Source organism: Nannospalax galili, unplaced genomic scaffold, assembly GCF_000622305.1.
Source record: "Nannospalax galili isolate Female #2095 unplaced genomic scaffold, S.galili_v1.0 scaffold1087, whole genome shotgun sequence".
Lineage (NCBI taxonomy): Eukaryota > Metazoa > Chordata > Mammalia > Rodentia > Spalacidae > Nannospalax > Nannospalax galili.
In genome coordinates, this window is record NW_008356845.1 from 123,628 (window position 1) to 135,710 (window position 12,083).

Genomic DNA, 12,083 nt, shown 5'->3' on the forward strand with positions numbered 1-12,083 from the left:
AAAAGAAAAACCTGCCACAAAAAACCCAAAAAAAAAAAAAAAAAAAAAAAAAAAAATCAACACTGGGCAGCGTGCAGGAACACTGAAGCAGAAGAGATCTGCACCAAGGACAGCCTGGGCAACAGAGTAACAGCTCATGTCTCACTAAAAGCTTCTCAGATCACTGTGTGTGTGCACCCACATGGAGCCCGTAAGATAGCCTTGGCTGTCATACCTCAGGAACTGTCCACTTGGTTTTTTTGAGACAGGGTCTCTCACTAGGACCTGGGGTTCTCTGACCAGGTTAGGCTGGCTGGCCAACAAGCACCAGAAAACCAACTTTCTCTCGAGCCTCTGTGCTGGAATTATGAGCGCACCTGGCATTTTATACGGATGTTGAAGACCAAACTCAGTTCCTCATGCTTGTGTGCGATCATTTTACTGACTGAGCTAGCTCCCTTGCTTGAAAAGTTGCAAAGTCATTTGTTCACATGTGCACGAGAATGCCCTGGTGAAACTCAAACCACGTTGTTCTTTTTTTTTGGGGGGGGGCAGGGGAGAGGGCTAGATACTGGGAGGTGGAAGCTAGGCAGCACACCTGCCAATTGCAGGTTTAATTATAAAGACAGGGATCTTATTGCCATAGTGAATTTGGTGAAAGTGCCAAGCAAGATCTACATCTTCTACAGAAGACTGGCATGTTTGGACTTTTTTGAAGCTGTTTTCTTTCTTAACTAGAGTAAGATGGAATACATAAAATGACACTCCAACATGCTGGGGGAGTCAAACAAAGATGCTATGAAGTCTGTATAGTACCATTGTGTCACCCACTGCCTGCTTATCAAGAGAAACTATACCACAGCCAAGATATATCATAATTATGCTATAATTAATTTAATAGCAAATATAAGTAGAAATTCAAGAAAGCCTTGGTAAAGTCCTTGGGATTTTCTGTAACTCATGTTGTAATGCATATTCAAAGAGATTCTGGCATTCAAAATATCTTGGTCTTCCAGGAAATAACAGAAAGAGAGGCTGTTCAAATTTGGAAGTGTCAGTCATCCAAAGAAAAAGGCAGAGAAAGCTTGAATTATGAATGTATCTTTATATATATATATACATACGCACATATAAATATATGTGCGTATGTATATATGCAGACTGCATGGATGCCAGGTAAAGGTGAATTGCAAAAGAGGTACTAAACAGGCAAAAGAAAAGACTAACAACCAAAATTAGTTTCAGCTTTTATTATGAATGTCCAAAGTGACAGCATACTGCGGAAGGTGTTAGGTTCTCATTGAGTACGTTTCAAGGGACCACAGACTGAAGCATTCAAGCACTTTAATTTTTTGACAGAGCCAAAAACAAAAGAATGATTAAAAAATATTCTTTTGGGTATAAAGGGAGCTCAGGTTTGAGTTTTTGCATCACCCCCACCCCCTTGCAGGGACTGTGAACACTGATCATTTCCAAAACACAAATCCGGTCTGGACATTTGCAGTAAACTTTCACCATCTCTGCCTGAATAAGACAGATGCTCCTAAGAAATTACATATGGGTATGTTACAATACAGCGCGGCGGGCTCATCGTCACCACTCCCCTTCCTCTCCCACAAGGCTGCTCGTCTCCCACCTGGGCTGTTGCATATCTGGACAGGAAGGACTGGAGTCAAGTATTCAGAAAACTATGCTGAACCCTGGGTTTTCACAAAGCTGTATTAAAAAGGATTTTTTTTTAAAAAAAAAATGAAAGCTTCCACCTTTCAATGTTTGAGAGTGTCCAAGGAGGTAACTAATGACAACGGACTGAAGCCACAGTCAGGCTTTTACATGGCTTTACAGTAGTGGACATCTACTGTGTTCAAGGAAAAAACAAAAAACAGAAAAAACCGCTGGTGTAGTAACACTATGGTTCCGGCCATCTGTAGTTCTGGCACAGCACGACTTTCCCCCAGGAGGGTTTCCTTGCCCTCTGTCCTTCCCATCATGCACTGGATGATGCTACAGATGGAGTTTCTTGCCACTGATTTCCCCATCAGTTCTGGGCAGTGGGGTGCATATCTCTTACAGATGTAATACTGCTCGTCTGAGTGGATCCTCAAAAAGAACAACTATGAACTAGAAACTCATAGAGTTTGTGTTTAAAATTTATAAAATTAAACCTGCTCCGACAGGTAATACAGGGAGGCATGCTTGCAACCTCTGGATTCAATCAGAAACAACGGCTAGAGCACAGAGCCTTCTCAACGGGCCTCGGCAGGGCTCCTTTAACGCTTCCTTAAACAAGATCCGGTGTGATGCCCATTAGAACTTTGAAGCACGTCTGTCTCATTTATTTCTACAAGGCCTGGGACACGGGAAGCTGCCAGGATTTCATTCATCATCTTGCCTGTTGACAAAAGGAACAATAACTGGTCATCACTCGTCAATGGAATAACTTTCCTAGTTTTTTTTTTCCCCCAAGATAATTGCTAAAGAGGCGGTGTCAATACAACAGCAAACGTTTCCATGTTTGATGACTTCCTTTGCTCAGAACTAACGTGTTCTTCCAGCAGAACAGGAAAACCCAGAATATGCCTGGGTGGTCAGGAGACAGTCCTGCCCCAAAGCCAGCGGATCCAGGCTCTAGATATGCCTTCACGAATGACTAATGTAGCCCCTAACATTAGGGTGCCCTGATTCCTTTATATATAGACTGAAAAGACATGGACTGACCAACGATGTCTAAGAAGGCTATCCAGGGCTGACTTTTAATGGGTCCATGCACCTCTGCCTTCCCAGATCCTTACAGAGCACAACCAGATCTGAGCATCCCAATCTGGGGCAACGGGTACTTACAAAACCCATACCTGGGTGCCTCAGGTCCTAGCCTGTGTTCTGTGCTGAGAACTGGCTTGACTTTCAGAGAAACCTCAAAATACCTATTAGCATCTGAAGTCAATTAAAACATCATAAACAACAGTATGATTAAGCTATATGGGTGAAAACTCTGGAAATATCCTTCTGTTTTCATATCTGTTGCTAAGACCTTGTCTCAAAAAAAAAATTAAATTAAAAGTAAATAAAATGCAAGGACCAATAGTAGAGGTGTGAAGATGACAGACTAACAGCTTTTATGGAATAGTGCTTGCTTTTTAAAGCCAGCTTACTTTTATGAGCTTGCTGGCTTTTACAACAGGGAACCCGACTTTCTCTAGAAGGGCAGCCAAGGAAGGGGGGCTCGAGCAACTGGCTCAGCCTTAGACAAAGTAAGCCCTACGCTGAGATAGTAACCAGGCCTTCTGCTTCCCGGGTGACATGTACATTACTTATTATCCATTTCTTTTGCATAACTCTGTGACTACTGATGGTTCTGATAGATTAAGTGCTTTACAAAGAATATTCAGAAAGACAGAACTGTCTCCACAAACAGACAGGCACTGAGATATACCTTGCCTAGAATCACTACACAGAGAAAGGCAGACTTCGAGGTCCAAGCTGTGTAGGCCCCTTTGTCTTCTACAGTAGGTACTGTAAGTATGAAGGACCACCTTGCAGGAACTCCTATATCTGCCTCAGAACTGCACCTTAGATATCAAACCCAACATAAGCTGCTGCACCTGAAGCCAGGTCAAAAGGAGAAATGCAGCTGACTGTGATGATGCACGTCTATGATCCCAGCACTCAGGGTGGTGATGCACGTCTGTGATCCCAGCACTCAGTGTGGTGATGCACGTCTATGATCCCGGCACTCAGTGTGGTGATGCACGTCTATGATCCCAGCACTCAGTGTGGTGATGCACGTCTATGATCCCGGCACTCAGTATGATGATGCACGTCTATGATCCCAGCACTCAGGAGGCTGAGGCAGGAGGACTGAGAGTTTGAGGTGAGTCTGGGCAACATGTGAGACCCTCTCTCAAACAAAGAAGCCCAAAAAGCCCAAACCACCCAAACCAGGAAACCTGGCTACTACAGAAGGCCACACATGCAGGGATTGCAAGGCAAAGGTAGGTGTCTTCCAAACTCTATCTAAACAGTTTGGCTCATGATGAGGTTCTGTGAAAAAGTGTTTTCCCACATGGTCTACTCTTCATGTCACCAGCGTGGCTCATGACCTGCTAAGATGTCACCTATAATTTCACAGTAAACAAAGTACAGGAGGCCAGAATACGGCAACATGGCACAAAGGACATGGTAATAAATTACATTTCTGTTTCTCCATGCTATTGGCCTCAAGTCATGTCCCTGACGTGGGACATAAGCACATCTGAGGAGGACAGTGTTTGGAGGTAGAAGCAATGCCTGGAGGAGCCAACGTTTTAGAACCAGTTTCCCAAGTCTGAGCCGCCATCGATAAGGTATGTGCCTTCTGTGTCTTCCATTTGGAGAAGCACAGCTTCAGTTGCTCTTGTATAAAGGCTGATGGGAAGAAAGTTAATCCACACCCAGATGCAGCTCTCTGGGGAACTCCTGCCGGGTAACCTACAGTGTCTGCCCAAGCAGCCCTGAAGGTAGATGCATTCACAAATCCCTTATGGCAAAGGATAAAATAGGTTCTCCAAGATTACATAACCGGAAGACACACCTAGACAGTGTGAGGGTCTGGATCTCAGGCTGTGTGCCTCACCCCAATCCCACACCTTTCCTTCCAAAGGCCACGCCCCTGCATGCTTTGGCCTGCAGATGTTTAACAGTCACACCATGCTGTTTATCTCGATGAGGGCCCCAAGGAGGTCAGGAGCTTCCATACCAGCTACAGCCTCTCTTACCACACACATCCATCTGCAGAGGCAGTGGCCAGGTTCCCAGGTCCATGACACAGGGCAGAGAGAGATAAAGAACCTGGCAAAGGGAGTGTCCCACCTCAGGGACATGACTCAGGGCCAGTCGCATGGAGAAACAGAACTGTAGTTGATCCCAGTTACTATGGAAAGGCTCCTGTAGTCTGGTTCATTTTTAACTGTTAGACCTATCAGCAGACTGTGACTGCATATGGCCCAAGAACCATTTCTAAATTCCAGCTGTGAGAGGCAAGGCAGGGAGGTGAGTGTGGGGGATAAAGTCCACAGAGTGCCTCTGACCACTCTGTAAAGCCCCCACCCATACATCTCATCAGAGCTGCCAGGAGCCAGCAAAGGTATAGACAGGAAATTCATATCCGCCTTTTCCTCTGCTCTGTACGAAAGACAAAGGCATGTGCTTAAGAAGCCAGGGGGATAGAAAATTGGCATCAGTGTGATTTGCACCAACACTGATGATCGTCCCGGAGAATCAGCCACATAAGAAGGCGAAGCAGCATTACCAATCACACTTGGTAGGCCTGTTGCTTTCCCAAAGATGCTCAGGCCACACCCCAGCCAGCCTGCCCTGCCACATGAAGGAAATGGCTAGGACTACTCACAGATGCCAGGCTCCCATCTGCCCTGTCCACCTGATCTGTTTGGCCAGCTCCCATGGGCACAGAATGGCTGGCACAGAGCTCTAAGCAGCAGTGGGTGCAGATCCATTCTAACAAAATTTGCCCAATGTTTTATTGTTCTGTAGTTCAAAACCTACTTCATCCGATTAAAACAAGACAACATGAAATCAGGTCTTCCCAAATACCAAGTGTAAGGATAAGTAAAATGAAATAAAATAAAATAAAAGGCAATTATTGCCTAGCAAGGAAGTATATCCCCATGGTGAGAAATACCCACAGATCCTCTATGTAACTGAGTTCACATTGCCCACCTGATGTGCACACATGTATCATGTGTACAGTAATTAATCCCCAAAGTACATACTTTTTCTATTGCAAGAAAAGGATTCAAATCAGTCTATACCTCAGGAATCATTTACAACCCTCCGAAAACAAGCTGCCGAGTTTCTCCTGCCCGTGGACACACAAAGATTGAGAGGCTATGTGATGCTCGGGACCCGACTTTCTCCTGCCCACAGACACACAAAGATTGAGAGGCTATGTGATGCTCGGGACTCTTGGTCCCTCAGTATCTCTTATTCATATAAATAAAAGAAAAAAAAATCAGACATTACACTGTGAAAAGTTGAGCCATTTGGTACAAGTGATCTGACTATACCATAGGCTTCTTGGAGCAAAACAGACTGAAGTGTTTCCATGGATATGGTAATGTGTGCTGTTGGGAAAGAGCTGGGCTGGGACTCTGGGCTTGGCAGAGTCCCTCCAGCCAGCTCATCCACAGAGAGGTAGCTGAGACCCAGATGCCCCGGTGGGTATATCTGACTTCTCTTTAGCAGATGTATGGTCCTGGGGTGGGTTCCTCAGTGGCTGTGAATTTCCCCAGCTATGACCGCTGAGCGGCAGTGTGGGAAGCGCCCCTCCAGAGGGAGGGGAAGAGGACTGCTCTTCCTTCTGTCAGTCACATTCCCAGGCAGCCCTGGGGGCAAGAGGCCACAAGGAGACTCAAGGAGCAAGGCAGAGGTTTTGCCTTCTGCCCGGGATGTGCATCTCTCCTTTCCCTATCCTGGGAGAACTGGCTGAGTGGCCGACTCCCCTCCCCGAGTGGCCTTCCTGACAGGAGAATGCTGTAGAGTTTTCAGCTCCCAGGTCCCTGCACCATTCCAGGATCCCTTAGCACACCACCTTCCCTTGCCTGTTTTCCAGGAGCTCCTCTGTGACTGATGGAAATGAGGGAGAGGCCGTGGCCATGGCAAAAGTGACTATACTGACCACGTGCTGTCCCACCTTGGCCACTGCAGAGTCACCCTGTCCCCATCACCAAACCAAGCCTCCTCACTCCCCTCCTGCCTCCCAATGCTTTCTCCCTCTCTCAGGGTCATTCTCCTCTGAGGAAGGAATCACCACAAACAGCCTAGAAACAATGCATCTTTACTGACGGCCGAAGTCAACACTCATGCCTCTGATGAGGTAGAGGAAAAGAACCTAAGAATTTCTGTTAATCATTTTCAGAAAGCCAGAGCCCAGCTGAGCCACTGTTTGGGGTTACAAGTGACTTAACAATTTGCACTCTGACACTGTCAACTGTGGGGAGGAGGCCAGGACAGAACACAAGCAAGTCAGAGAAAGGAATGAACATGTTATCTGTGACTCTGTTCTGCCACTATGCAACAGACAACCCCTGCTCCCCTCAGCTTACAGGAGGGGACATTGGGCTGCAGGCACTGTAAGAACAAACCCCAGGCATGAACTCACTTTTGTTGGGTCCTGGGGCTAAATGGACATTCAGTGACAAATGCAGGACTCAGTGTTGGCGAGATAGCTTTAAATACTCATCCAGGAACGTAGCCAGTCCAGGAGCCAATGCTAAGTACTAATGCCAGGAAGTAATACTAAGTACTAATGCATTTTTACCTGGAGAAGCTTGAGACACCTCTTTTACAGCTTAAAGGTTAAAAGGCTAACCTTTGCTTCCTTCCTTCCCTTCTTTTGTTCTTGGTGCTGCAGACTGAACCCACAACCTTGCTTATGGTAGGTAAACACTACGCCACTAAATCATGTATCCTGCACCTCGACTTTGGGTTTCTAACAGATACTTGTATGATAAATGTACAAGCAGGTCACACTCAGAACCCTCTTTTCCAAACATGGGTTCAAATAATCATTTAAGAATGATGTACCCTCTATTATAAACCAGAGTGAAAAGTATCAATATTTTTAACAGACATGAATCCAAAAACTTTTGAGCTAAAAAACTTGTAACAATTTTAAAGGTAACTTTAAAAAAACAGTATTATAGGGGCTAGAGGGATGGTTCAGTGGTTAAGAGCACTGGCTGCTCTTTCAAAACACCAGGGTTCAATTCCCAGCACCCACATGATAACTAACAACCACTGTAACTCCAATTCTAGGGGATTCAACGCCCTCTTTGGACCTCCGTGGGCACTGCACAACATGGGTGCACTTACACACATGTAAGCAATACAGTCATATACATAAAATAAGAATTATTATAGACATGTCGTCCTTGTGCATAATGAACACAGGGCATTAACGAACTATTATTTGTGTACTGAAAGGAGTCAGTATTTAAAGAAACTCCATTGTTAATCTTTTTTTGTAAGAGAAAGGAGCCCATTGAAAAGTGAACAGTCACCCATTTCTCAGGCTTCTGAGTTTCCTATATATCCAGCCTGCAAGAGGCAAACTCAATCTGGTTTCTCAGCTGTCAAACTGCAGAGCTTACTAGGCTGTCCGCTTAAACAGATGCTATTTTTTTTTTAAATAGCTGCAGAAACTAATCTGCAGACCATATTAGTGACAGTGAATTGACATGACTTAGTCTGGGAAATGACAAGCCACCCACTTTTCTTGGCTGCCACTGAATACACCTCAGGGGAAAAGTGACCCTGGGAATTCAGAAGACAGGAACAATCACCCACAGCTCTGCGAGACCTCTAGCTCTGGGGCCAAAGAAAGGGGACCCAGGGGACCTAGGCTGGGCACCTGCAGGAGCCAGCCTGGCCTCTGCACCAGGCTGCCCCTCCGTGGGCTGAGCTCTGCCTCCTCCAGGTCTCTACTCAGCATGCATATGCTTTCTCTCCTTACCCAGAAGTATTAAAAATGGGGACAGTCTGTTTTCAAAGAACTACTAGGAAAGTGGCGGGTGAAGACAAAGAAAAGGAGCATCTGTCAGTGTGTTTATAGTGGCTGATGAGCGCTGCCTGACTTGACAGAGGATCTGAGGTTTGTGCATTTGTCATGTAACATGGTCACCTGCCTGTGTGTTCATAATATAGTGACTGACAGGTTGGGGCTTCGTGTTCACAGGGTACAGAGCCAGCAAACGCAATATTGTAGTCATATTTACTTCAAAACACAAAGCAGAGAGAAGGCCCTTGCTATCTGCAACATCCCTCACAGTCACAGAGCCTGTGGCTTAATCAGTAACTTTGATGCCATGGAACTATGACAAGGAATTGCATATATATTTTAAAAACAAAATACCAGGCTGGTGAGACAGCTTAGCAGATAAAGACACGTGACACCAAGCCTGACCTAAGTGTGATCCCTAGGACTTGTGGTGGAAACTGACTCCCACCTGCACCTGGACCTTCTCTTCTGGCTTCCACATGCATGCTATGGCATGTATGCACCAACATTCACACATACATATACCACACACACATACACACACACATACACAAATAAATAAATAAATAAATAAAATTTAAATAGAATAACTGTTTTCAGGAAGGTGTGGTGTCTTATTTTAACAAGTCACAGAGAACTTCAACCCTGATCCAAATTAATGAACTGCTAAGAGATCTTTCTCTACAGTCCAGCACAGTCTTAGGAACATTTGTCTCAGGCAGATCCAAAAGCACAGAACAGAACAGGTCGTGACTTTTGCTTTAATGTGTGGTTTCCATAATTACATTCTTCAGAAGCCTTGGCTAGGACTCGCAATAAGATGAAGAATCTTGCTGCAATGTTTGGGGGAGCTGATATAGCACAAAACCTTCCAGAACACACCTCATAATTCCCTCAGGCAGGGCATCTGCATTCTATCCAGCTGTCCAAGGTCCAGAATCTTTTTAAGAAGGCTTCAGACATGTGTCAGGGGCACATCTCAGATATGAGATCTCAAATCACAAATCTCACTTTAGTACAACAGAGCATTCCCACTAAAATAGACACAGAGAAGAGTAGGGGAGGCTGAGGATGCACGGGTGATGGCAGTCGACAGGGGTGACTCACCCAGCACAGTGACACACTGCCACCCACCTGCCCTGCCAACACTGCTCTGTCAACACTGCCCTCGCTGTGACTCAGCAAAATTACACATGATTGCATGCTGTGAGTTAGCTTGGCATAACTGCAGCCATAAATGTCACAGTCAAGGATGGTGTGGTACCCAAGTGCTAATTTCTGGTTTTTAAAGCTGGGAGAGTTCAAGGTATCAGATGAGTGCTGAACAGCTTGGGTAGAAAAGGCATGCCCAGCTCCTGAGGTTAACCTGTGTCCTCCCACTCCACAACCTCTGAGACAGAATTTGAAAGCCTGGGTTACACAAAAAAACCCAGAGAGTTGGCTGGAATGATGGCTCAGTTCGTAAACTGCTTGCTGCACAAGAATGAGGACTTGAGTTTGATCCTCCAGAACCCATGTCAAAAAAGCTGGCCGTAGTGGCAAACACTTGTAATCCCAGTGCTGGGGAGATGGAGATGTGGATTCCCGGGCTCCCTGGCTAGCCAGCCTAGTCTACTTAGAGAGCTCCAAACCAAAGGGAACACCCGGTCTCAAAAAACAAGGTGAGTGGAACCTAGGAATGACAGACACCCAAAGTTGACTTCTGGCCTCCACATACAGGAGTACACACACACACACACACACACACACACACACACACACAGTGCACACACACACACACACACACACACACACACACACACACACACCCCAACACACAATACACTAGAGATTCACAGGAGGACCTCTGTTTCTTCTGAACTGGGGGGATTATTTTCTCAGTTGAGTCTAATGTCTTTTCCTACATCCTTGTCAACATCGTCATCAGATTCAGGGATGTTGAAAGGTCTCCCTGAAGCTCCAGAGCCTATTGTAAATCACAAGACACAAATCTCAAAAGTTTGATCCTCTTGACAATCAAAAATTCAAGCGCCAGGGGCTTCTCTGTCCATGGTGCTGCAAATACAAAATGGCTCAGTCGTTCTCATCAGATTATCCTGTTCCTGACAGTCACACATGCATGAAGACAGAAACCAGCCACAAAAAGCTCTGAGACTTAAGTGGTAAATACATTCATTGTTTGTACTGGATTGATAAGCAATCCTTATGGTTCAGCAGGAGGCTGACCCCTTGCCATGCACTAACCCGTGACGAAGGGCTTTGAGGCAGGCAAGCTGACAAAGAAGGAAATAAAATTCCAACAGGTCTCAGAACAACTTGAGTGTAGCCTTGATTACAAACTAAGTATTAGAGAGTTTACAGGACCAGAAGATCATGTCTGTTCTGAGACACGGCCAATTCAAAAAAGAATGCAATTGCATTCTCCTTTTTAAAGTCTTCCAAAGAAACGGATAGTTCCCTTTCCAACCATCTGGCACTGAACACCCAAAGCCCCTGGTCCTGCTCTTTGGATAGATGTTCCTCCTAACCACCTTAACTTCTCCTTATGGGGGCACAAACTTGTGAACCTTTTCTAAACCTGGTTGTTAACCCTGCAGGGAAGAGAGAAGGAAAGATCAGTTTCACCTGAGCCAGGTACCAGAGGGCAAGCAGGGTCTCTTTCCTTTAGCCCTTTCTCCGCCCTTAGGTGGCCATCACTAACCCTATCCCAGGAACACAAGCCTGTGATGTTTCACCTCCTGGGTTCATACTGTGGGGAGCAGGTGAACCCAATGTCCACTTCCTTCCCTTAACATTTCAAGAGAGACCTGTTCATCCCCCAAGGGGCTCTCCCCTCAGTGGTAAGTCGGAGATGGGTCTGGTCTTCCAGTCACAGGTTAAGTGGGAGGAAACTTCTGCTCTGACACAGCATGAGCCTGACTCAACGAAGGGCTCCTTTGCTCTGCGAACATGAACACTGCTGGTCTGAGCTGCCAGTTGGAGCTCAAGCTCAATTCAAAGAAGTCTAGCTGCCAAATATGGTGTCGAAACTTATGGCTGTCTTCCCATCTATGCAGCTCACTCTTTGGAACTCTTCCCAGAATGTGTAAACAGAGTTGCTTTGGAGAAAGTGCCCCGTCTGTGTGGTAACAGAACAGACAGACCCACTGCAGAGCAACGAGGGGCCAGTGCTTGGGGCGGTGACACAGGGAAGAAGTGACCCATTGTTAGAAGTAACAGAATTAACCAGAAATCCCAGACAGGAAGGCCGGAGTTCACCTGCCTCAGTCCGTTTCGGTTGCATTATCTTAGCACAGGTGTAACTGTACTTCAGGGACCTCAAGTGTTGACAACAGGTACTTGAGTAAAACCAGAGGGCTCAAATATCATGTCTATTGGCTTATTTCTTATTTAAGGAATAGAAATGAAAGATAAATTTTAGCTGTGGCAGCATGCTGAGTTTCAAATCCTCAGCCATATGTCAAAGTAATAACTTAAAAATTATCTGAGTGAATTATGGCATACTCTCTATTTTTGATTTATTCCAATTGTGCTACAGGCGTCTATCCTC

At 45.6% G+C, this 12,083-nt stretch overlaps 1 protein-coding gene across 2 annotated transcripts in view; it reads right to left on the reverse strand.

Annotated features, from left to right (window-relative positions):
- Scaf8 (SR-related CTD associated factor 8) overlaps positions 1–12,083 on the reverse strand; it is a 230,736-nt gene that overhangs the window by 72,138 nt on the left and 146,515 nt on the right. Inside the window, exon 21 of one of the 2 annotated variants that reach the window (XM_029556992.1) lies at positions 1,221–2,371. The exons of the other annotated variant lie outside the window; for it this stretch is intronic. The gene's annotated coding sequence lies outside the window, so the exon portion shown is untranslated. Of the gene's footprint in view, positions 1–1,220; positions 2,372–12,083 lie in introns of those variants that run through there. 2 annotated transcript variants of the gene reach the window in all.